Genomic DNA, 23,253 nt, shown 5'->3' with positions numbered 1-23,253 from the left:
CCGCTGCACTCCTCCAATTTTGGGCGTATCGTCGCGCTCCCTCTTTATTTCACTTTCGTAGCTGGGGCCGCAGATGTGCATCTCTCGTCGCGGGGTATGGAACCAATGGAGGACATTAGCCTGACCTCAGGATGTCCTCCCTTTATCATTCAACCAATGTGGCCAGACTGCTGCTGGTGCGGTCATCGTTGTGCACCCCACTGTCATGATATTAGCAAAGGATTTGAGAGTATGATACTTCTCCCCACACTCACCACAGGTCTGGAGTGGCCACAGTAGATGGCAAGTGTTGCTCGTTGTAGCTGGGAAGCAGTGCAATCATAAAGTCGCCCTGTGTGGTTCACGGGTCGGGCCAGCACAAACAAGCGGCGGCAATGTAGGCCTGCAGTGCTTGCGCTGTGAACTCCCTTGCCGAGAGGTGTAAGGCGGGTCCCGGTCTCTGTGCTGCTTTACAAGCGGTTCACCTGGTACTATGTTTGGGGGCACTCAGCGGTTCCCCTCTCTCTCCTCCTCAATGGCAGTATTTGCAGGAGGTATACACGGAATGCTGCCCTTCATCCGTTTGAGTCCCCCATGCGTTGCTTATGAACGCGTGCTATGGCGGTGTTACACCAGGCAAAGGTAGCAGCCCCCTCCGTGGCCCGTATCCTGATGCAAGTGCTGTCCGGAGTGGTGCACCCCCACCACAGTGCAGGACATGGGCGGGACGGGACTAGAGTGGGCACAGGGTCCCGCGTGATAAGCTACTGTTGTGCCAGATCTGTCTGGGTCAATGGACTAAGGCCCACGTCCCCTCACCCCGACGTGGAGTGCGGGCAGCCAACACCCAGTCCTGCCGCAGGTCGGGTCGCAGCTGTCTTCATGCCTTCAGCCCACTGTGGGTCTCTGCGATCCTCCGCGTTGCCCTCATGGTTCTCCTGGCTTGCCCATGCAGGAGGAGTCACACGGCCCACGCAGCTTTTCGTTGTGCTCGGCCCAAGTCGCCCTCAGGATTTCATCGTGTATCTAAGGAGTCGTCGGAGCAAAATCACCAGCTTTTTGCCAGGGTGTTCCAGCCCCACTTATAATACTCTCCCAGTAGTTTGGCGGCAAACCGGACAGGAATTCTGTATAAATTACGCTGGATTCCCCAGTGCACCAACTGAGCTCACGCAAGCGCTTGCAAGCTGCCAAGTGCACAACAGCGCCCCCCACACACATTGTCCACCTTGAGGAGAATGCAGTGTTGTGCCTTCTCCTGTATCCAGCATTTTACTGCGAACGAGCCTGCTAGAAGCTCCAGGCAGTTGATATGCATATCCAATTCTTTCCTCGACCATCTCTCTCTGGTCGTCATATTTCCAGGCTGGGCTCTCCAGCCCCATCTGCTGGCATCTGATTCTATTATCTGGCATCGGGAAGTGCACAGAGGAATTGTACTGTTCGCCTGTGAGCTGCATCCTATGCTGTATACCATCAGACTTTGTTGTTAAGATATTACTTATTCCACTGAGTCCCCATCCAGAATTAAGGAAGGACTGTAACTCCCACTGCCACATGCATCAGGCGCACGCGCATCGGGAAGTTCACAGAGGAAGTGTACTGTTCGCCTGTGAGCTGCATCCAATGATGTATACCATCGGACTTTGTTGTTAAGGTTGTTATACTAATCTGCTAATCATGCACATAGTGAATGTATTTTGGGCTAAATAGGACTAGCAACTCAGAAACACTTGTATCCAGTGCCTAATATAGTGATTTCTCTCACTTTATCCGTAGATATCACTGATTCCACTGAGTCCCCGCCCACACTTATGGAAGGACTATAACTCCTATTGCCACGTGCATCAGGCGCATGCGCTTCGGGAAGTGCACAGAGGAAGTGTACGCAGTATGATTGATGAACTCAAGATCCATGCCTCCCTCTTGTCAGAAATGTCTGGAACACTGAAAGCAATAAACTATAAACAGGTGTTAAAGATTCAGGTGAAAGCTCCAGTCTTGAAGATACCAGTGAGAGCCCCAGGTGCTCTCCTTAGAACTCCATCTGATAGGAGTACTAATTCTGAAAATCAAGATATAGAAGTGATTGAAATCCTCTAAGGGACCCATGATAGAGAGACTGGGGCCCCAGTAAGTATGACATCTGAGAACAGGGTTTTGACATTGAAAAGAAATTAATAAAAAGGGAAAAAAAAACAAAAGGAAGCAGTTGATGGATCTAAAAGCATCTAAAACTAATTCTAGGAAATATCTGCGGAACTTAGCCTTGTTTGATCTACAGGACTATGAGAAGGGTGAAGCGCGCTTGGGGAAACAGGACACTGTTCAGAGTACATAAGGGGAGAGGGGAGTCTGAAGGGATTGATTTAAGAAACCCTGACCCCATCTATGTAGATGCGGATGTTAGATTGGTGGATTCTCTTAAACAAAACAAAAGAATATCAGATAAACAAAAACAAAACCTGGGAAAATTGATCTATGACTTATTCGAAGGTACCCGAAAGGAGGTCAGAGCGTCAAAGGTCAAAGGAACCCCACCTCCTCAACCCCATGTCCAGGATAGTACCCAGCCCATGATTGAATATGAAGTTAGACACCTGGTAAAGTTCATAATCTCTCAAGGATGCTCTCAGTTTCGACTGGGAGGCTCAAGTTTAGTTAAGAGTAAGGATGAAATCCAGGTCACAACTTCTTTAGACCATGAACATTCATGGAGTAATAAGAGAATCTCAACAGAAAAAGTTAACCCTTAAGAATACATACTGAGGAAAAATAGAGATGAAAAAAATACAGCTAAGGACGATCAAGGGGGTGAGAGGAGCAAACATATCTTTGGTCTGCCACATCCACTAATGAAGACGATTCAGGAGAGAGCGGTCTAAAGACCCACCCTCTAAATCAAATGGAAGCGAGGGATGAGAGTGTAAATAACTCACAGTGATGTCAGATCACACTTCATGGGAATACGTCTTTTCCTGAAGCAATAGATCGACATCATACGCAACTAAGAGAACCAGTCTTCTCGGGAGATCCAAGTCTAGTTGTCACGATCCTGCTCGCCTGCCACCCAGCACCGCTACATGCGCCTCTTCCTTTATTTACTTGTTTTACCGCTGCAGTTTTGGACTAATCTAATTGCATGTTCCATTCCGGATTTTGGATTAAACCAGCAGATGCATTCTGGGACATGTAGGATGTCCAAAAGGCAGAGGGCTGGAGGAGGCATATTAAATACATTTGTTTGCAGCAAGCTACTAAGAGCTGCAGAGGGCCTGATTGCATTCACCTGTTCCAAGCCACTGCAGGCTCGGCTGCAGAGAGCTGGAGAGCACTTGATTAGAATCCACTGATGCTACTGCTGCAGGCTACTGAAGACAGGGCTGGACTTAATTGAACACAGCTGCCAAAGTCTGCAATCAGCTCCACCCTGCTGGCCTGCTGGCTGGGAGGGCCTTTATAAGCTCACTTTGAACAGAAGCAGTTGTCAGTCAACTGCTTCCACTGGGAGTTTGTGCTGGTGCTCCTGTTACCAGTTTTTGACCTTTCCTGGAAATCCTCTTTTGGCCTTTTGAATCGTGTTGCTGTTGATGCTTGCAGCTCCCTCTCTATTCTGCTGCAGCCTTCTGCCCTGTTCCTCTGGGCTCCCACCTGGTGGCTCTGCCACAGCCCTCTGCCTTCCGCCCTGCTCCTCTGGGCTCCCACCTGACGGCTCTGCCGCACTCCGCTGCCTTCCGCCCTGCTCCTCTGGTCTCCCACCTGACGGCTCTGCCGCACTCCGCTGCCTTCCGCCCTGCTCCTCTGGGCTCCCGCTTGACGGCTTTGCCTCACTCCGCTGCCTTCTGCCCTTCTCCTCTGGGCTTCCCTGCCTGGTAGCCTTGCCACACTCCTCTGCCTTCCGTCCTGTTCCTCTGGGCTCCTTGCCTTGCTTCCTGCCTGTTCCAACTTCTGGTATACTATCCTGTCCTGTACCTGGTTATTTTCAACACTGCTTTCTACTTGTATACATCTTGGTGCACTGTGGTGTCTCCACTTGAATCCGTTTTACAGTGTGACCCTGGGTTGGTCTCCGTTCAGGTCAGATAAGGGAAGACTTCTGTTGCCTTCACGTAGTCCGTTGAAGTCGTACCTGCCTGAGTATATGGTCTTTCAGTTCTACCCTTGCACTGAGTACAACAGTTTCCTCGGCACGCCTAAGTCATGACGGTGCTGTATGACTGTTGTTAAGAGTAATCTGTTGGTCCCTATCCCAAGGGCTTTCCTTAATCCCTGGAGACCCCTTATCATATTCCAGCACACCCTTATTTCTGATCAATTCGTGTTGCCCAGTGTACTTGCTTGTCTTTGCCTTTTTTCTGTCTCTTTGTTTAAAGCCTGCTCCTGCAGTTCCTGTGAATACCTGTTTCAACTAACAGCTTGGTATGTACCTTTAATCTGTTATTTGCTAGCATTGTCTCCGGAATCTCCCTTAAATCTACTTTCATACAGGGAGAGATAGCCTCTGCCCTGTGCTGTCCGCCTAGACTTCGGAGACTAGTGATTAATTATATGTTTAAGGAGGGCGGTCAGCTTCGTTGTGTAGGACCTGAATTTTGGACCTCTTGCGCGAAATACCATCCCTTTGCTTAATTACATCAAGGGTCATCAAGGTGGTTGATTGTATCCATCCATATCTCTATGACTATGTCAGACTAGTAATTTCATCTGTACTAGTACGAGATATGTTATTAAGTGAGGCAGCCAACTTCTTGTGACTAGGATATGACCTAGGACCTTTCATAGAGGAAACAAACCTCGAGAATCTAATCTATGGTAGCCCCAGTCCGCAGGACAGACAGATCCCATATACTATAAATAAGAGAGAAAGCAGCGGGCTAGAGAACAAAAGCTTACTTAATAAAAATACAAATTGTCGCCTGCTAGCTATGACTCTAAGAGATTCCATCTCCCATTTAAAGAACATGCACCAACAATCACTTTATTGAAGGGTCCAGTCTCATTGTCACAAGCTGGAACGCCAGGGGTCTCTCTCTCATCCTATCATTTGATGGTCATCTAGGTCGAACACTGAAGGCCTTAGATATAATTTTCATACAGGTGACCTTGCTGGTATGGGTACCCATCTTTGCTACAATAGTTAGAGAACATCCTGAGGTATGGTGTAGAGAAAAGGACATCTTGGACAACAGAGAGATTAGTTTTAGGAAGGGCATGGGCACAGACTGTGGGGGTCTCTTACTATATACCCTTCAAGGAGAAGCATGGACAGAACAATGCCAGCCTCTCTACGTGGCCTCCATGGATCCATCTATGGCGTTGGACTTGGTCAACCGCCAAATTCTGTGGACTAAGTTGGATTCTTATAGAATTGATAAGAGCCTACTGAGTATTCTGGTATATTTTCACTAGAACACACAAATCTAGATCAGATTGAACTCTGCAGGCTTACTATCTGAACCCATCTGTACTACAAATGGTTTAAGACAAGGATGTATGTTAGCTCCGATCCTTTTTAATCTTTATGTGGCGGATGTCGGCACGTCTTTAAACAAAGCCTTGTTCGCTCCCCCCAAAATTGGTAGTTGGAAGATAGTTTCGGCAGCGTATGCTGATGATTTTGTCCTCTTTGATCTTACTTCGATAGGGTTACAGAAACTAATTGACACATATGGAAAATATATGAGTGCTCACAAACTTGTTATAAATCTGGAGAAATCAGTAATAATAAAATGTGTCAAAGTGCCTGAACGAAGTAGGAAAATCAAAAATAATTTTTCTTGATGGCTTGATATCAGCAAATTGAGGGAGAAAACAAATATGTTATTCTTGGGTCGCCCTATCGTGGCAAGATGTACAAAAGGTATTACATCAAAGAGAAGTGCGTGAAACCTGTATCACAAAGGAAAGTTATGGATAGAAAGCATGTAAAAGCATCTATACTCCCACCTCTCAAACTTTACAAAGTTAAGGTTATTCCAAGACTGTGTCATGGCTTAGAGTGTTTTCCCATGTGAGTATTCTCAGAACTGAAATACTTTGAAGCTATAATATGGCGTGCTATGTTTTATTGTATACCGAAATGTGTTCCACTTGTTGTAATATGTTATGAATTGGGACTTCAATCCATCAAAAGTATAATATTGCGGAAAAGACTAAAACTGTTGAGGAAATGTATGTTAAACACAGACTGTAATTGTTATGACATGTTGGGTAAGGAATTGAGAAATGGGCTGAAAAAGGGAACTGTTATTCAAGAATTGTATGAGGAAGGAATTAGTAGCCTATTTATTATGGGCCCTTCTTTTGAGATATTAATAAATAATCCAAATAAGGTAAAACAAATTGTTAAAGGCCACAATTGGGCCGGAACACTAAAAGAGGTACTAGGGCATCGACTTTACACAGTGGTGGTTTCTCCTCAAAAAGCGATGGGGGAGCTGGAATCCTATTTATTTAGATTCCCTTGTAAAAAATTAAGAATTAACTTAATGCGTTTTAGATTGAATGTCTTATCTACTAATAAACATTGAGAAATCTCATGCAGACATTGCTTGAATATGACGGTAATCGAAACTTTACCACATTTATTGCTCTACTGTCCAGCCTTATTGACCCAAAGAATAAAATATTTCATTGGCTATATTCCGAATGCAGAAAAGGTGTTCTTGTATTTGCTGTGGCTGAATATTATTAAATCTGTGTCTCTGAAGCTAGCAACTCTTAATTTTTTTAAAAAATGTCTGTAAGCTGTTTTAGGTAATAGATTAGTTTTATGTTAAAATAATAAGATAACAGCCTTTTCAGATTTGTATGTCTAAGAGTAATCAAATGTCTGAGTAATAAGATGAGCTTTTTAGTGATGTTGAAATAAATTGTTTGTTTGTAATATTATCAAGAAAATGGTGCTTGTTAAATTGTTAAAGATATATTTGTAAAAGTTTTATAAATGAAAACAATAAAGTACAAAACACATTTTAAAAAAAAAGATTCTATTATTAGGTCCGGGGATGAGCCAACTATCGCTCTCCCATTCCATGCCTCCATATGCTATAGCCACTACTGCACTTCCTCCTTGACCTCTTGAGATAGAGGTACTCTCTGTTCGTAAGAGGCCCCCCTCCTGAGATGTTGTATCTTCAATCTCTGGAGTGCTCTGTAATGGAGTGGGCCTGGGAAAATTGCTGGTATTGATGATGATGCTAATCGTCCCACTAGACTGGCTATTTTCCGAATCAACCTTTCCTTTGTTAGAGCACTCTTGATCTCTTTCCTTATGTCGTTTACCTTGTGAACCGGTAGACTCGGGGTACCCCGCGGGGTGTTTACCAAGAATCCTCAAAACTCCATGGATTGATTTGGAGTCAGAAGTGACTTCTCCCAGTTGACCATAAACCCCAGACCCTCTAGCAGATCCAGGGTGATGTTCACCTGTTGCTTGATCATCTCTTTGTCTTGCCACATTATGCAGATGTCATGTAAATATGCAATCATACGTATCCCTTGCCCTGTTCTCTTAGACACGTCACCACAGGTTTCATCAATTTTGTGAAACATCATGGGGCTGATGCTAGTCCTAATGGTAGACATGTGAATTCCCATATTTGTCCATTCCTTCTGAATCTTAGATATTTCCTCTGTTCTGTAGCTGTTGCCACTATCAGGTAAGTATCCCTGAGATCTATTCTTACCAACCAATCGCCCAATTGTAATAAGTCCCTCAGGAGGTGAATACTCTCCATCCTGAAGTGTCTGCACAATTTGAAGTTGTTCAGTTCCTTTAGATGTATAACTGTTCTCAGCTTGTGTTTCCCCTTGATCAAAAACATATTGCTTACAAAGCTGTCTTGCTGCTCTGACTTGTGTTTTGGCTTCCGTCTTTATTAATGCCTTTATTTCTGTGTCTAGCAGATCTTTGTCCACTGTGCTCTGTACTAACATATTTGGCCATCTTGTCTGAAATAGGTTGGAATGGAAATCTATTTGAAACCCTTGAACTGTATTCGTGACCCAGATGTCTGAAGATAAAGAGTGCCAGTGTTCTACGCATTGCGCTAGCCGCCCGCCTACTGCGGGTACTCTCTCTATTGTACAGGTTTTCTATATGATTGGTCTCACCTGTTGCTGGCCTTCTGGTTGCCTCCAGCCTCTACCCCTCCCTCTTCCCCTAGATGGGAAGAATGGGTTGGGTCTTTGGTCATCCTACCTCCAGTGATTCCTGTCGTTGAAGGACCTTTGATGACTATACCGGCTGGCTGAGCGGCCACTTCCTCTGCCAGCCCTTTCAAAAATGTGCCTCCCAAACACCCTTTTCAGGGATGCTCTTGCCTTGTCGATAGCCGCGTAGGAGTTTGCAAATTTCGTAAGCTCCTTTATGAATGAATCACCAAAGAGCTTCAATTTCGCTGCTGCTGCTGCTTCTGAAGTTGCTAGTTTACTTAGCTTGTGGTCAATTTTTACCAGAACTGACTTGCGCCCTCTGTTAGGAGCGCACTATTTGCATTCCCTAAAAGACATAGGGCCTCATTACGAGTCAGCCGGTCCAGAAATAACGGTGGCGGTAAACCCACCGCCACTGTTGTTTCCGGACCAGCTGATCTCGAGTTCTGCAGGCGGGAGGTGTCACCCCCGCCAGGTCTGACCTGGCGGGTTTAACACCACCCGCCTGCAGGCGGACGTGGAAACACTGGCACCATTACAGCATGGTGCCGGTGTTTCCACTTCCCCATTCCCATGGAGTCCTATGGGACTCCATGGGAATGGGGATTTACCGAATTCCGCCTCCAGAATTCCCGGGTCCCTGGGGTCGTAATGCCCCAGTGATTCCGGGAATCACGGAGGCGGAATGGTAATACGAGTCCAGCGGTAACCTGTCGGGTTTTCCGGGACGGTTACCGCCGGACTCGTAATGAGACCCATACTGTTCTCTGTGCCCACTCTGACAGAATCACCGGGTCTATGGGTTCATTTTTCTTTTTGGCCTCTGATGCCATTTGCAGTATCTTGGTGAGAGGTCCTACCACATCTAACATCCTGTCCTGGCATGACCGCCAGGATCTATCGAGACCCTTTTTTATGTTCTTAGCATTTTTGCTTATAAAGGTCACCATTTTCTCATCAATTTCAGATGTTTCGGCATTACCCTGTAACAGGTGTGGTCTTGGGCATTCTGCTCTAAGTTTGTTTCTAGCTTCTTTCGACAAAGGTGTCCTCAGTCTCTTCTTCTAATATCTTTGCTGGTGGTTCCCACTCTGCTGAGTGTGGGTGTATCAGTGTATCCGGGTCAAAGTCGTCCCCGGCCTAATCTTCCACTTCGGTCATTTTCCTTTTCGTAGAGGTTCCTGCTTCCCCAGATGAAGCTATCATTTCCAGTTCCTCTGAGGATTGTTCTTGACAAACATCATCCTCTTCTGAGCTTTCCGAGGATGTGTCATGCCATTTATGCACTGTTAAGGATTTCAATCAGGCACACACCCGGGTCTCGTCTAGCATGTAATGCACAAATGAAACACTTATTTATTGTGTCTATAGGTTCAATATTCTGAGTGATATACCACTCATATCACACCCTTCTCAAAATGCCCCCCAGGTCCCAGTGGACCAGGAATCAGGCTGGTTTGTAAAGGTAAATATTTATTTATTTATTTGAAATTCAAATCACACATAAGTTTTTATATATATGAAGCGTGATCAAGCGGTCTGTGTACCGTGAAACGCGTTGTGTTCTGTGCTTTTTCCTTATCCATGCTGACTTTACAATAAAGGTATGTCAGTCTGGACTAACTTGGGTTTTTTTGCCTCAGTATAGAGAGTCATCAGGGCTTTCTCTATTTGTTTTTGGGAGTGCATTCCGTCAATTTCATCCCGTCTCCTTCACGGACCGGGTAATGAGCTCTTTTTAAATATATATATATATATATATATATATATATATATATATATATATATATATATATATATATATACAGGGCAGCAATCACCAATGTGGTGACAAATCAGAAAATAAGTAAGGCAATTGAATTCACTTTTAAGGAGCACAGAAGAGAAAACACAGGAAGAAAAACACTTTTGGTTGGTGAAAAGATAGCACTTAGGTTAATATTTTCCCCTGAAAAGTTCTCAATTCACAAATGAGCAATTCTACACAAATGTAATTAAGTAGCAGGTATTCAGGAATAAGAGAACAGAGTACAGTCTTCCCTCCCCAAACAAGAGAGAAAAGCGCTTTTGGAAATTGACACTTTTTAAACTGACAGTTCAAAATGGCTTTGTGAAACAATGAAAAGTGTGCAAAAATGCTTAAATTGATTAAAAATTCTATGGGAGCAACTAAACAGGTTCTAACAAACATAAACTACAAATCACTTTAAATCAGAATGGAAGTTAAGAAACACTTTGGATGGGAAAAGACACGTGTAAAGCTTTTGCAAAAATGCGAATTCTCAGTAAAGTTTCACTATGCAACTTTTTAATAAAAATGGGTCAAATATACTGTTTCGCCTACCACCTTTTGAGGATACGATCCGGTGATGAATGGAAGACGGCCTTTCGCACTCCCTTCGGACACTATGAATATTGTGTTATGCCGTTTGGTCTTGTTAATGCTCCATCTGTATTTCAGAGATTCATGGATCGCATTTTCTCCGATCTACTTTTTCATTGTGCTGTCGTCTATCTTGACGACATTTTGGTTTATTCTACAGATGCTCAACTTCATGCTAAACATCTCCACCAAGTCCTTCAAAGATTGCAAGACAATCTACTCAAGGTCAATGCTGACAAGTGCATTTTTCAAGTCTCCGAGGTCAACTATCTTGGCTTTATCCTGTCTTCAGAAGGCATTCGCATGGATCCCGCTAAGATCGACGCCATCTTGCAATGGCCAACACCTCATACCATCAGAGACGTCCAAAGATTTTTAGGTCTAGCCAATTTTTATCGCAAATTCATCCAAGGATTTTCGGATCGAGTTCTACCCATTACAAGGTTGCTAAAGAAGTCATCCATGCCCTTTACCTGGTCTTCTGAGGCAAACCGGGCTTTCCAACTTCTCAAGAAGGAATTCTGCTCTGCCCGGTACTTCATCAACCAGATCAGAAGCTAAGATTCATTGTGGAAACTGGCGCCTCTTCTGCAGCAATTGGGGCAGCTCTTCTACAGGAACATGAAGGGTTCGAATATCCCGTTGCCTACATGTCCAAAACACTGAATGACAGCCAAACACATTACTCGGTAATAGAAAAAGAACTACTGGCAATGAAATCCGCATGCGAAGAATGGCGACATCTCCTACAAGGAGCTACTCATCCTTTTGAAATCAGAACAGATCATAAGAATCTTAAGATTCTGCAAAAGATGGAATGCGTCAACTCACGTCAAGCTCGCTGGGCACATTTTTTCTCCCAGTATGATTTCGTACTGACTTACTTACCAGGTTCAAAGAACATACTTGCTGATGCCCTTTCCAGAAGACCAGTTCCAGACAGGGTTCTGTAGGAATTTCCCAGTCTCATGCTACCAGAAGTTAAAGTGATCTGTTCTGTGGAGTCATTCTTGGACAGAGTCCGTAAGGTCACGCGGTCCACTTACCCTCTCCCGAAGGATCTATCCATGCAAGGTGGTTTATGTTTTCGACAACAACGTTTATTTCTACCAGACAGTTTCACCCGTCAGTCGGCTTTAAAATGGTGCCATGATGATCCAACAGCAGGACACAGAGGCGTAAAGAGCACCTTGGAGTTGCTTCTTCGCAGGTTCTGGTGGCCTGGGATGGCCAAAGAAGTTACAACCTACGTCAAATCATGCCCGGTATGTTGTCGATCCAAGTACAGCACTCAAAAGGCAATAGGGTATCTGCAACAACAGGACCTTCCAAAGAGACCCTGGAGCGTTATTTCTACAGATTTCATTGTGGATCTGCCCCCTTCAGAAGGTTGTTCATGCATCATGGTAACGGTCGACTGCTTCACTAAGATGGCACATTTCACTCCCTTGGCAGGTCTCCCTACTGCAGCTGAGATGGCGGCTGTGTTTGCCAGAGAAATATTTCGCTTACATGGTACCCCGGACAAGATTATTTCTGACAGGGGTTCTCAGTACACCTCGAAGTTCTGGAAGGAACTATGTGAAAGACTGGGTATGGAACGTGCTTTGTCATCCGGTTTCCACCCACAGACCAATGGACAGACAGAAAGAACAAACGCCACTCTGGAGCAATATCTTCGGTGTTTCGCTAATGCCCAACAGGACAATTGGGTTAGTCTGTTGGTTACGGCGGAGTTTGCCTATAACAATGCAGAGCACAGTGCCACTGGTCTCAGTCCTTTCTTTTGTTCCTATGGTTTCCATCCCAACTTTATTCCTTCTCTCTCTTTTCCTCCTTCTACAACTCCATCAGTTGATGCCCTACTTACCAATATCTCGGATGCTCACAAGTCTGCCGCGAGTTGCTTGCGTGCTAGCAGTCTCCGGTACCGAGCTTACTGCAACCTTAAGCGCCAGCCGGTTCCGGCATGGCGTAAGGGCACCAAGGTCTGGTTGTCTACTAGGTTTCTGCCTCGTTGGCTACACCCCTCTAAACTATCTCCCCGCTATCTGGGTCCTTTCCCTATACTTCGCCAGATCAATCCTGTGGCTTTTCGTCTCTAGTTGCCAAAGCACATGCGCCGTCTCCATCCGGTGTTCCATTCCTCTCTCCTAAGGGAATGCAAGGGCGATCCCTACCATCGCACTTTGCCACGTGATCCGGTTCCCAAGGTGGTTCCTTCTGATGAGTAAGAGGTGGCCTCCATTCGGGACTCCCGCTATCATCAGGGTCGCTTGGAGTATCTCATCCACTGGAAAGGATATCCGCACTCAGAGGACTCCTGGGAACCGGTGTCTTATGTTCACGCTCCGGCATTGATTCAGCGGTTCCACCGTCTGTTCCCGGGTAAACCGGGGGGGGTGCCGCTTGGTAGGGGGCATACTGTCATGCCGCCGTCTCTTGGTGGTCGCTGGCGATTATGGAAGGCTTGGCGTTGGCGGCGCCATTAGAAGTTCCGTGGTTTTTTCTTTCGCTTCCTGGTTTGGCGGTCTAGTCTTTTTCTTCTGGGTGTCTTTCCTTTCACTTCCTGGTTTAACGGTCTAGCCTTTTCTCTTGTTTCCGTATTTAACCACGCCCCTCTCTGGGCTCTGTGCGTTGCAACTTTGTTTCTTTCGCTTTGTTGCCGTGCTACTGTGTTTCTAGTACTTTACCTGTTGCCTGGTTTACTCAGTACCTAAAGCAGTATTCCTTTCTACTGCTTTTTCCCCTTCCTTGGATTTCCCTGTTGTTCCGTTCTATCTATTCCCGTGCCTTTCAGGGCTCCTCTATCACTTCCTGTTTTCCGGATCTCGTTCCGGTATCTGGCAGTGGTGTTCCTCCATCCCGGTCCCCCGGGCCTCTCCTGCTACAACCTTCGAATACTACAGCTTTGACTACTTCGGAAAGACTTTCCTGTTTTCGCTTGCATTCCGGACTCACCAGTCAACTCCTCCGGCTCTTATTCGTTTTCAACAACATCCGGCGAGAGGTTTTTTTAAGCGGCTGCTTTTTTCCTCTCTTCCTGGCATCTTCGGGACAGGGGCCGGCTGTTTCCCTGTTTATCAGGGAATCAGGGTGGCTTCTTCCCGCGGACGACCGTATCTCTTCACAAAGAAGAAAAGACCAAAGGGAAAGCTCTACAGACGAGGAAATCTTCTGGAAGAGACAGGTGAGGAGAAAGGGGAGGTGGACATAGACATATCTGATTTGGAGGATTCTCCGATATATCCCAGCACTTGTGACACTAGAAGGGCGCCGGGTTTTTGTCCCTCCCCGTATTGACGGACTTGACTATTGCGACTCAGGAATTTAACCTCACGGTCAGCCACTGAATTGAATTTTTGCAATTCTTCTTTCAGAGATGCTGCAGTTTTTGGATCCGCCGTGTTTGTGCTCTGGAGCTCAAGAAGTTTTAGCTTCTCTTCGCTTATTGTAAGCTCGCGCCTGATGAGCTTGAGGATGCCATTTTCTTTGGCGTGACAGACTCCTATAATAAAGCATTTCAGAGACTCCCAGATTATACCTGCGGAGGGGACCGAACCGACGTTGGCTTCGAGAAACACGTTGATCTCCTCCCTCAGCTCGGAGGCAAACACTTTGTCTCTTAATGAGCCCGTCTTGAAGCGCCACCGCTGTAGTGGCGGAGCGGGGTTGGAAGGCTTGAGGTTGAGGAAAGAGGGTAGTGATCGGAGAGCGTTCTCAGATGTATACAACACCGGCCGCTTGACAATGGACCGCCTGCAGAGGCGAAGAAGTAATCGATTCGGGAGCTCGTGTTGTGAACCGGTGAATGAAATGTGAATTCACGCGACTCGCCATTCGAGACCCTCCATGTGTCTTGCAAGTTGAAAGCATTGCAGATTTCTTTTATTTGAAGTCCGGCTTTGGAAAGAGGCTGTGGTGTGGCCTTTGATCTGTCTCTTGTAGGATCTAATACCGTGTTCATAGCCCCACCCCAGATTATGGTTGCCGGGTCTTGGGTCGAGAGCTGGGTAAGCACCCATCCGAAATTGTCAGGGCCGTCTGTGTTTGGTGCATAGGAGTTGACAAAGGTCATTTTCTGGCCCGCTATGATGCAGTTTACCAGGATCGCTCTCCCTTCGGTGTCCTTCGCCGTGCGGATCAGGCGGAAGTTCATCCTCCTGTGTATGAGGATAGCGACTCCTCTGGAGTAGGTGGAGTAGGAGGAGAGGTATCTGTGGCAACCCCAACTCTTGGCCCACTGGTGGTCCTTCCCTGGGAGAAGGTGTGTCTCTTGAATCATGGCCACGTCTACTTCGTGACATCTGAGGTATTGAAGTATTTTCCTGGTTTTGGCTGGGATATTGCCGCCTCTTATGTTCCAGGTCAGAACGTTGAATGGGGCGAGTTAGACTTTATATTTGCCCATTTTTCTTTATCAGATGTCAGCCATGATGTGGCTTCGGAGTGCTCTGTGCTAGGTGCGGTGCTTGAAGAGTGAGGCATTGACTGAAGTGGCGTCATTGACAGCTGGCTGGGAGATGGGGAGCAGGGGGACGGCTGGGAACTGGCAGCGCAGAACTTTCCTGGTGAACCCTGAGGGCACCGTCCTCGGGCAAACCCCATCTGGACCGTGACATTTCGCTCTTTAAGGTGGGCAACCCCCAACTGGCCCACAGGGAGATCCCTCGTCAACCAACTAGAACTGAAAGCGGAACATGTGGTTACCATGTCGCTGGGTGAACTTCACCCCGAAAAAGCTCAACTTGTAAATCAAACAGTTGCTGAGCTAACCTTGGTAACTGAACTGGTGCTGTGCTAGGGGCGCTTCAGGCCTTCCGATCATCCCCACCCTGCGTTGTGTTCTTTGTGATTGTACCTGTACATTTTGCATCTTAATGTGAACTTGTATTCCGACTCTGGTTTCTCCGGTTTATGGTGGATTTCTGAGATTTCTGTCTCTTTGAGGCCTGGGACGGTTGGGATTTGGGTCAGGGCAGCCCATCTGGTCTAGAAACATGCTTGCATCGGCTGGCGTTTGGAAAAAGTGCACCCTCTCCCCTTGCTGTACTCTGAGCCGTCCTGGAAAGAGCATCGAGTAGGGCATTTGATTGGCTCTGAGTCTTTGTTTGATGGCGATAAAGGACTTCCTCTGAGTTTGTACTGTGGGAGAGAAGTCGGGATAAAAGTGTATTTTGTCTCCATCGTGGAGTAGGTCTCCTCTCTCTCTAGCCAGCCGGAGGATGGTATCACGGTCCTTGTAGTTGAGTAGCCTTGCGATGATCGGCCTGGGCGGTGTGCCGGGGGCAGGTCTGGTAGATGGTATCCTGTGGGCTCTCTCGACTATGAATACCTGTGACAATGATTCTCTGCTGAAGAGTGATATACAAAGAGACTCCACAAATTCCTCCATTTTACCTTGTGGCTGCTGTTCTCTCACCCCGATGATTCTTATGTTATTCCTTCTTGATCGACCTTCCAAGTCCTCACATTTGGCTATTGTCGTTTTCATTTGAGCTTCTAACTGCGAGACTTTGTTTGAGAGGGTCGCTGTGCTATCATCCAGATTAGACACTCTTTGCTCGACCTCGTTTAAACGTTCAGAGTGTGTATCAATGCGGTGTTGTAAGAGGTCAACTTTGGAGGCGAGGCCATCCATTTTGTTGTGTAAGTTCCCAATGCCGGCTTTCAATTCCAAGAGGAGTTCTTTGATTTCGGATGAGTTACCATCTGATTCCAGCTGGTGTGAATGGCTGGGAGAGGGCATCTGGTCCTCACGCTGTACGGGGGCTTTAGGTGTTGCGCCACCCTCGAAATTTAGTTTTCTCTGGGATTTATCAGCCTTCCCCATCCTACATGCGGTTCCGATGACATTTGTATGTGTTCGGCTGTGTCCTGCAGTGCCAAGAGCGCCTTGTGGACCCGCCCAGGGGTGCGAGGATCTACCCGACCGGGCAAACTTGTTGGGGGTTCAGCTGTTTGGATAACTGGCCTTGTTCCGATTAGCGGTGCCTCGAGCTATCTATTGAACACTCAGTGGGGACTGTCCCTAGTTTTCTTGTGAGGGGAGTTTGAGCGCTTCTGCAGTGGCTGAGATTTCGGTGATCCGACACCCCCCAGGGTGGTGTTGTCTCAGTATGGAGGTATTGCTGCTTTCTGGCTTCTGTTTTACGATGCTGGACTTTGGTTACACTGTGCCTGGATGGGGTACGCCGGTGTGTCTGAGTGTATCCGGCCTGGCAGCGAGGTGTGTATTGGGGAGTCTGGGGGGTGAGGGGAGAGGCCCCTTCTCCCGAGATGGGCGCCACTCCTTGTTGCGGCGCAGCTCAAAGGTAAGCGTTGTAGAAACAGGGGCGGGGGGCCACACTTGTGACACTGACTGCACCCTTTGTAGAGCAATGCTGGTCTTTCCCTTGTGATGCGGAGCGCATAAATCCGCTCAGTCTGGAACAGACCACAAGGCCTCCGGGACGAGGCGCTGGTTCTACTGGAGTTAGCTGTGTTAATAGGCTGCGGGTGACTCCGGTCGCCTCTCACTACGCCACCGAGGCCCCGCTCGGGCCGGATGGGCCCTGGCTCTGCACAGCCACAAGCAGCGCCGCTGCGTGGGTTTTATTGGGTCGGTGGAGAGGGGGGGGCGGGCCGGCTCAGGATGGCCCAGTTCTGATCTAGGAGCGCGACCTCCCCCCACCTCCGTACCTCGTATCCTGGCCGATCTCACCGTTGTTCGCCTCCGGTCCCTGCAGACCCCAAGGCGGCGGGGAGCTCCAAAGGAGATGTGGTCCTCCCAGGTGCTGGGGAGCTCCGTAGGAGGGGCGGACGGGCCCAGAAGCCAGCGGAGCACTGGGGGGGGAACCGGGCCTCTGACTCCTCTAAGCCTCCGCGGCCCCCGGCAGGGCTGACAGGCACAGGCGGGCAGCGCTCTGGACTCGTTCTCACCGTCAGCCGGGGCCGGGGTAAGGGAGAGGAGGCGGCCTCCCACAAGTTCGCTGCTGGCCGACCCCTGCTGGATGTCGCACGCTCATCTCTCGGCGAGATCACCCCAGGTGCCTTCCCGGGGTCCAGGCGCTCAGGTCACAGCCGGGTGAGGCGTGGCTGTGTAGGGCCAGACGCCTCGCAAGGCCGTTCACGCAGAACTCGGCCTCGAGGACTCACAGTTCTTGTTGAGGCGTGGAACGGCCGATTTTATCCAGGAATACAGTGGCAGGCAGCTGGATAGTTCAGGAGTCCAGGAGTCGGGGGATTGGGACGTGGTTGTACATGTCACGCCTCGGCACCGTTCCACACTAAAACCCCGTGCCTTATACTTACCCCAGGTCCGACAGCGGAAAGGGACATTTGGCAAGACTATTGCGCTTCGCCGTTCCGTTCGGTATTCTGTGGCGCCATTCCTAATGAAGTGGAGAATGCCCTGGAGGCTGACGACGACCGCATCAGCCAGACGGTCTTTGAACTACGGTTCCCATGAAACCTAGGGAATCCGTAGTCCATGACATCACGATTGCCTCCCTCATTCTGCTCCACCTCCTCATTGATTTAAGCGGCTGTAACCCGGAGGACGCTGCTTCTGTTTGAAAGTTACTGCCGGCGCTGAAGTTCCGTCTTATCGCCTTGTTCCTGAAGCTCTTGTATCATTGTATGTTCCTTCATACTACGCTCCGTGTATCGAACCCTTTTCTGAAACCAAGGACTGCCTGCCTGCTGATTCTGTTCACTTATTGCTCGCCCGTGTACCGACTTGAGGATTGCTGTAAGGACTGCCTGCCTGCTGATTCTGTTCACTTATTGCTCGCCCGTGTACCGACTTGAGGATTGCTGTAAGGACTGCCTGCCTGCTGATTCTGTTCACTTATTGCTCGCCCGTGTACCGACTTGAGGATTGCTGTAAGGACTGCCTGCCTGCTGATTCTGTTCACTTATTGCTCGCCCGTGTACCGACTTGAGGATTGTTGTAAGGATTGCTTACCTGGTTCCACCCTTCAAGTGCACCTTGGGACGCCTTGCAGTTGTGCACCCACCCGGATCTAGTGCGTCCCTCGTTCCGCCCGGGAAAAGCTGCCCAACTAACATTTCCCCGTTTATTATTTTACACTGTCGTTGTGTTCTGCATCCTGGAGTAATAGGAAACTTCGACTTCCTAGGGTAAGACCTTCCGTGCCCTTAATTTGGTTCTCCTTGTTATCTACACCTCTTAGGTTGTTTTCTACATCCTTGTCTAGAACTAGGGGGGACCAGGGCGTTTGGGTTCAGGACACAGGGACTGGGTTGTTCCAGTATCATTCTATCTTATATCTACTTAGGGGTACTACTGTTATTCCAAGTGATTAATCGTGTGTTGTTTCTTGCAGCTGGGTCCGTGGCGGCGTGTTTCTCCCCGCTCTTTCGGGTGATCGGTCCCTCTGTCTGGTACTATAATCAGCAGTGGGTCATATCATCAGGAAGGTCGTTATTTCCCTCATAGAGAGGAGGCTCGGGTGGAGGCTCCAACCCGAGCTCTTCAATCAAGGCACTGTCTCGCCGGTTTGGCCTCCTGTCTTGTCCACTCCCGTTCGGTGAGTAACAGAAACAGAAGCCATGGAAGAGACGGACCCCTTAGTTGCTCTGGTCCGTTTGGTATCCGACTTACGGTCGGACATGACGGCAGCACATGATGCCTTGCACCATCGAATTGATGGTTTGCAACACTTCCCCCCTCCGCATACACTGGGAATAGACACGTCTGGTGCCACTGCTTCTGGTTCCGGTGTCTCTTCGGCCTCCACGACGGGATTCACGGCAGCCCCTGTTCTCATGGCTACACAGTTTCCATTGGCCCCGCCGGAACGCTTCACTGGCGATCCAAAGCATTATCGGACGTTCATTAATCAATGCAAACTGCACTTCCTTTGCCGCCCTGCAGCCTTTCCCAATCCGACCACGAAGGCGGCTTTTGTCCTCTCGCATCTAGGAGGGACGGCTGCAGCCTGGGCCAATCCGTTACTCGAGTCAAATAGCTTTGTCTTGTATGACTGTGATGCTCTCATCACTGCTATGAATAGGGTTTTCGATACCCGTTATAAATCCCAAGCTACAGACTTAGAGTTCCTGAACTTACGTCAGGGTACTTCTTCTCTGTTCACTTATCTTACCAGGTTCAATCAACTCGCAGCCGAGACTGACTGGCCCGAGGAGAAGAAGTCAGCAGTGTTCTATAAAGGGCTGTCTGAAGAGCTGAAGGACACCCTAGCCACTGTACCAGTAGTCCCTATCGTATTCGGTGAACTTCTGGACTTGGTATTACAGATCGACGCTAGAAAGACTGAACGGAAAGGAGAGCGTAAGTCTACCACACCAATGCCCCCTCCCTTGGATTCTGTCAGTTTTCCTTCCTCTGTTCCGGAACCCATGCAGGTGGGGGCCGTCCGAGGTCCTTTAACACTTGCACAACGGGAGCACCGGCGATCACATAATTTATGAATGTTTTGTGGATCGGCCGAACACTTGCTAAGCGATTGTCCAAAAAGACCCAACAAAAAGGCGGGAAACGCCAGAACCCGGCGATAGATGGAGTCCCTACGCCGGGGGTACACTCATTGGACTCACACGAGGTCGCTTTTGCCCCAGTCAATCTGCCGGTAGTCTTTACCATGACTCCTGGTGCTTCATTCACATCCCTCGCCATTATTGATTCCGGGGCCACCGGTAATTATATGGACTACGATTATGCTGTAAAAAACAACGTACCAGTTCTGCCCAAAACTCAACCCGAAACAGTACATGCAGTTGACGGTACGTCCTTGATTTCCGGTCTGGTTACCCAGAACACGTCCCTGCTCCGGATGCAGACAGAGGAAGGACATGTGGAGACCTTATCGTTTGATTTAATCAAAGCTCCTCAGTTTCGGGTCATTTTGGGAATCCCTTGGTTACGACATCATAACCCCGCTATCGACTGGGCAAACAGGGTGGTTCAGTTTCCTTCCCCCGTTTGCAATGAAAAATGTTTTCAGAACACAAGTGTGTATCCAGAATCATCCTCTCAGGCGTTGGTAGCGTCCATGTCAGTCATCGGGGCCGTTTCTACCTCTATGCACATTCCTTCGGAATACCTCTCCTTTCGGGATGTGTTTGATAAAGGGGGGGGGCGGATCGTTTACCACCTCACAGACCGTATGACTGCCCTATCGATCTGGTGCCGGGATCTAAAATCCCAGTTGGGAGAGTATATTCTCTTACCATACCCGAGGACAAGGAACTGAAGGAATACATTGATAAATCATTGGTTACAGGGTTTATCAGACCCTCTAAGTCCCCGGCAGCGTCTCCCCTCTTTTTTGTCCCGAAGAAAGAGGGAGACCTTCGTCCTTGTGTTGATTATAGAGCATTGAATGCTATTACAATAAAAAATCAGTACCCCCTTCCACTGATTTCGGTCCTTTTGGATCAACTTGGTTCTTCTGTCGTCTTTACCAAATTGGATCTCCGGGGCGCCTATAATCTCGTCAGGATGCGTGAAGGGGACGAGTGGAAAACGGCGTTTAAAACCCGGTATGGACTGTTCGAGTATCTAGTGATGCCCTTCGGACTCTGTAATGCTCCGGCCACTTTTCAGGCCTTTATGAATGACGTCTTTCATGACTGTCTGGACCAGTTTGTTGTTGTTTACCTGGACGACATCCTAATATACTCATCCTCTAGCGAGCAACACACTGAACATGTACGCCTTGTATTACAACGACTTAGGGAAAACAATCTATTCGTCAAGGCGGAGAAGTGTGTATTCAGCTCCACTGAGGTCGAATTTCTCGGTTATGACCTAACCAATCAGGGCATCAGAATGAGCCGTTCCAAAGTTAAGGCGGTACTTGAATGGCCTGTCCCTGCCTCAACCAAAGCCTTGCAGTCCTTTCTAGGGTTTGCAAATTTCTACAGGCGTTTTATCCACTCGTTTTCATCCATCTCAGCTCCTCTCACTGCTCTGACAAGCTCTAAGAAAACATTTCGATGGAACGAGGATGCACAAAACGCCTTTGAGGCTTTGAAAGCTGCGTTCTCCACCGCTCCAGTGTTACAACATCCCAATCCTCACTTACCCTTTCTAGTGGAGGCGGATGCTTCTGGTTCCGCCATTGGGGCGATACTATCTCAGCGTTGTCCTGACTCAGGGGAGGTCCATCCAGTCGCGTATTATTCTAGAAAACTGACCCAATATGAACGCAACTACCCCATCACTGAAAGAGAACTCTTAGCCATTAAGGATGCCTTCTCGGAATGGAGGCACCATTTACTGGGTGCACGTCATTTGGTCACAGTCTTCTCTGACCATCGAAGTCTCCTGGCGTTTAAATCTATGAAATGCCTCACCGCTCGGCAGGCCCGCTGGCATCTTTTTTTTTCCCAGTTCAACTTTACCATCACCTTCCGACCGGCCCGGCTCAACACATGTGCCGACGCATTGTCGCGTCTGGATCACAACCCGGGCAGTTCTGCATCAGACCGTTCTCTATTGTTACCTTGTAGAGTGGTTTGTGGCTGCACACCCCAGCCTTCGCTTCGTTCCCTGGTCTCGGAATGGGTTTCCTCACATGCAGAGGAATGCTTGGCCCTCAATCTCGATGTTGTACAGGGATTGCCATACATTCAGGGTCGCTTATACTTACCACCTGGTGAAGCACGTCTCCGCGCCCTGGAATGGTCTCATGACTCATTGATAGCGGCCCACCCGGGTCAACAAAAAACTCTGGACTCTTTACGTCGTTGGGCATGGTGGCCCTCTATGTCCAGGGATGTGGTTGACTATCTGGCCGCTTGTTCTGTGTGCGCCCAATGCAAAATATCACGGTCCAAACCAGTGGGCTTATTGCAACCGCTTCCGGTGCCGCACAAGCCGTGGTATATGATCTCCATGGACTTCATAGTGGAATTACCTCCGGTGGACGGTTTTGATACAGTCTGGGTCGTCATTGACTATTTCACCAAAATGGCACTCTTTATTCCTTGTAAGGGTCTGCCTTCAGCACCAGCGTTGGCATCTTTGTTCCTCAAGAATATCTTCCGATTCTTTGGCCTACCATCCATCGTGGTGTCGGATCGCGGCCCACAGTTTACCTCGCGTTTTTGGAGAGCCTTAACTACTTCTTTACACATTGACGATCGGTACAGCACTGCCTATCACCCCCAGACAGATGGGCAGACTGAGAGAGCCAACGCTACTTTAGAACAGTTCCTCCGTTGTCTGTGCCTACGCTTTCAGTCTTCCTGGTTATCAATGTTGTTGCCCGCTGAGTTTGCCTATAATAACTCTTTGCACTCGGCTTCTGGGGTGTCACCTTTCTACGCCATGTATGGGCAGCATCCGCGATCTTTGCCTTTGGACCCTTCTGTTCCCTTGGACAATCCGGCGGCCCAGGCGTGTCTTCGAGACATCAAGTCCATCCACACGGCAGTTCGTTTGCATCTCCTTGCTGCCCAGAATAGGGCCAAGAAATATGCTGACCGGCATCGGAGTCCTGCCCCGACATACAAGGTGGGCATGAAGGTCTGGTTGTCGACACGCAACCTGAAAATACCTGGTAAACGCATGCTTTCGCCCAAATTTGTGGGTCCCTATTCTGTCACTGATATGATTAGTCCTGTGGCAGTACGGCTTTCTCTACCCGCCTCATGGAAAGTACATCCGGTTTTTCATGTAAGCCTCCTGAAGCCCTGTCCTCCTGCTACTCACTTGCCACTCCGTCCTTCTCCTGTCCGGGTACTGAGCGAGGTTGAATACG

Source organism: Ambystoma mexicanum, chromosome 4p (assembly GCF_040938575.1).
Source record: "Ambystoma mexicanum isolate Mex_15411 chromosome 4p, UKY_AmexF1_1, whole genome shotgun sequence".
NCBI classification, from domain to species: domain Eukaryota; kingdom Metazoa; phylum Chordata; class Amphibia; order Caudata; family Ambystomatidae; genus Ambystoma; species Ambystoma mexicanum.
This window is presented reverse-complemented; position numbering follows the sequence as displayed.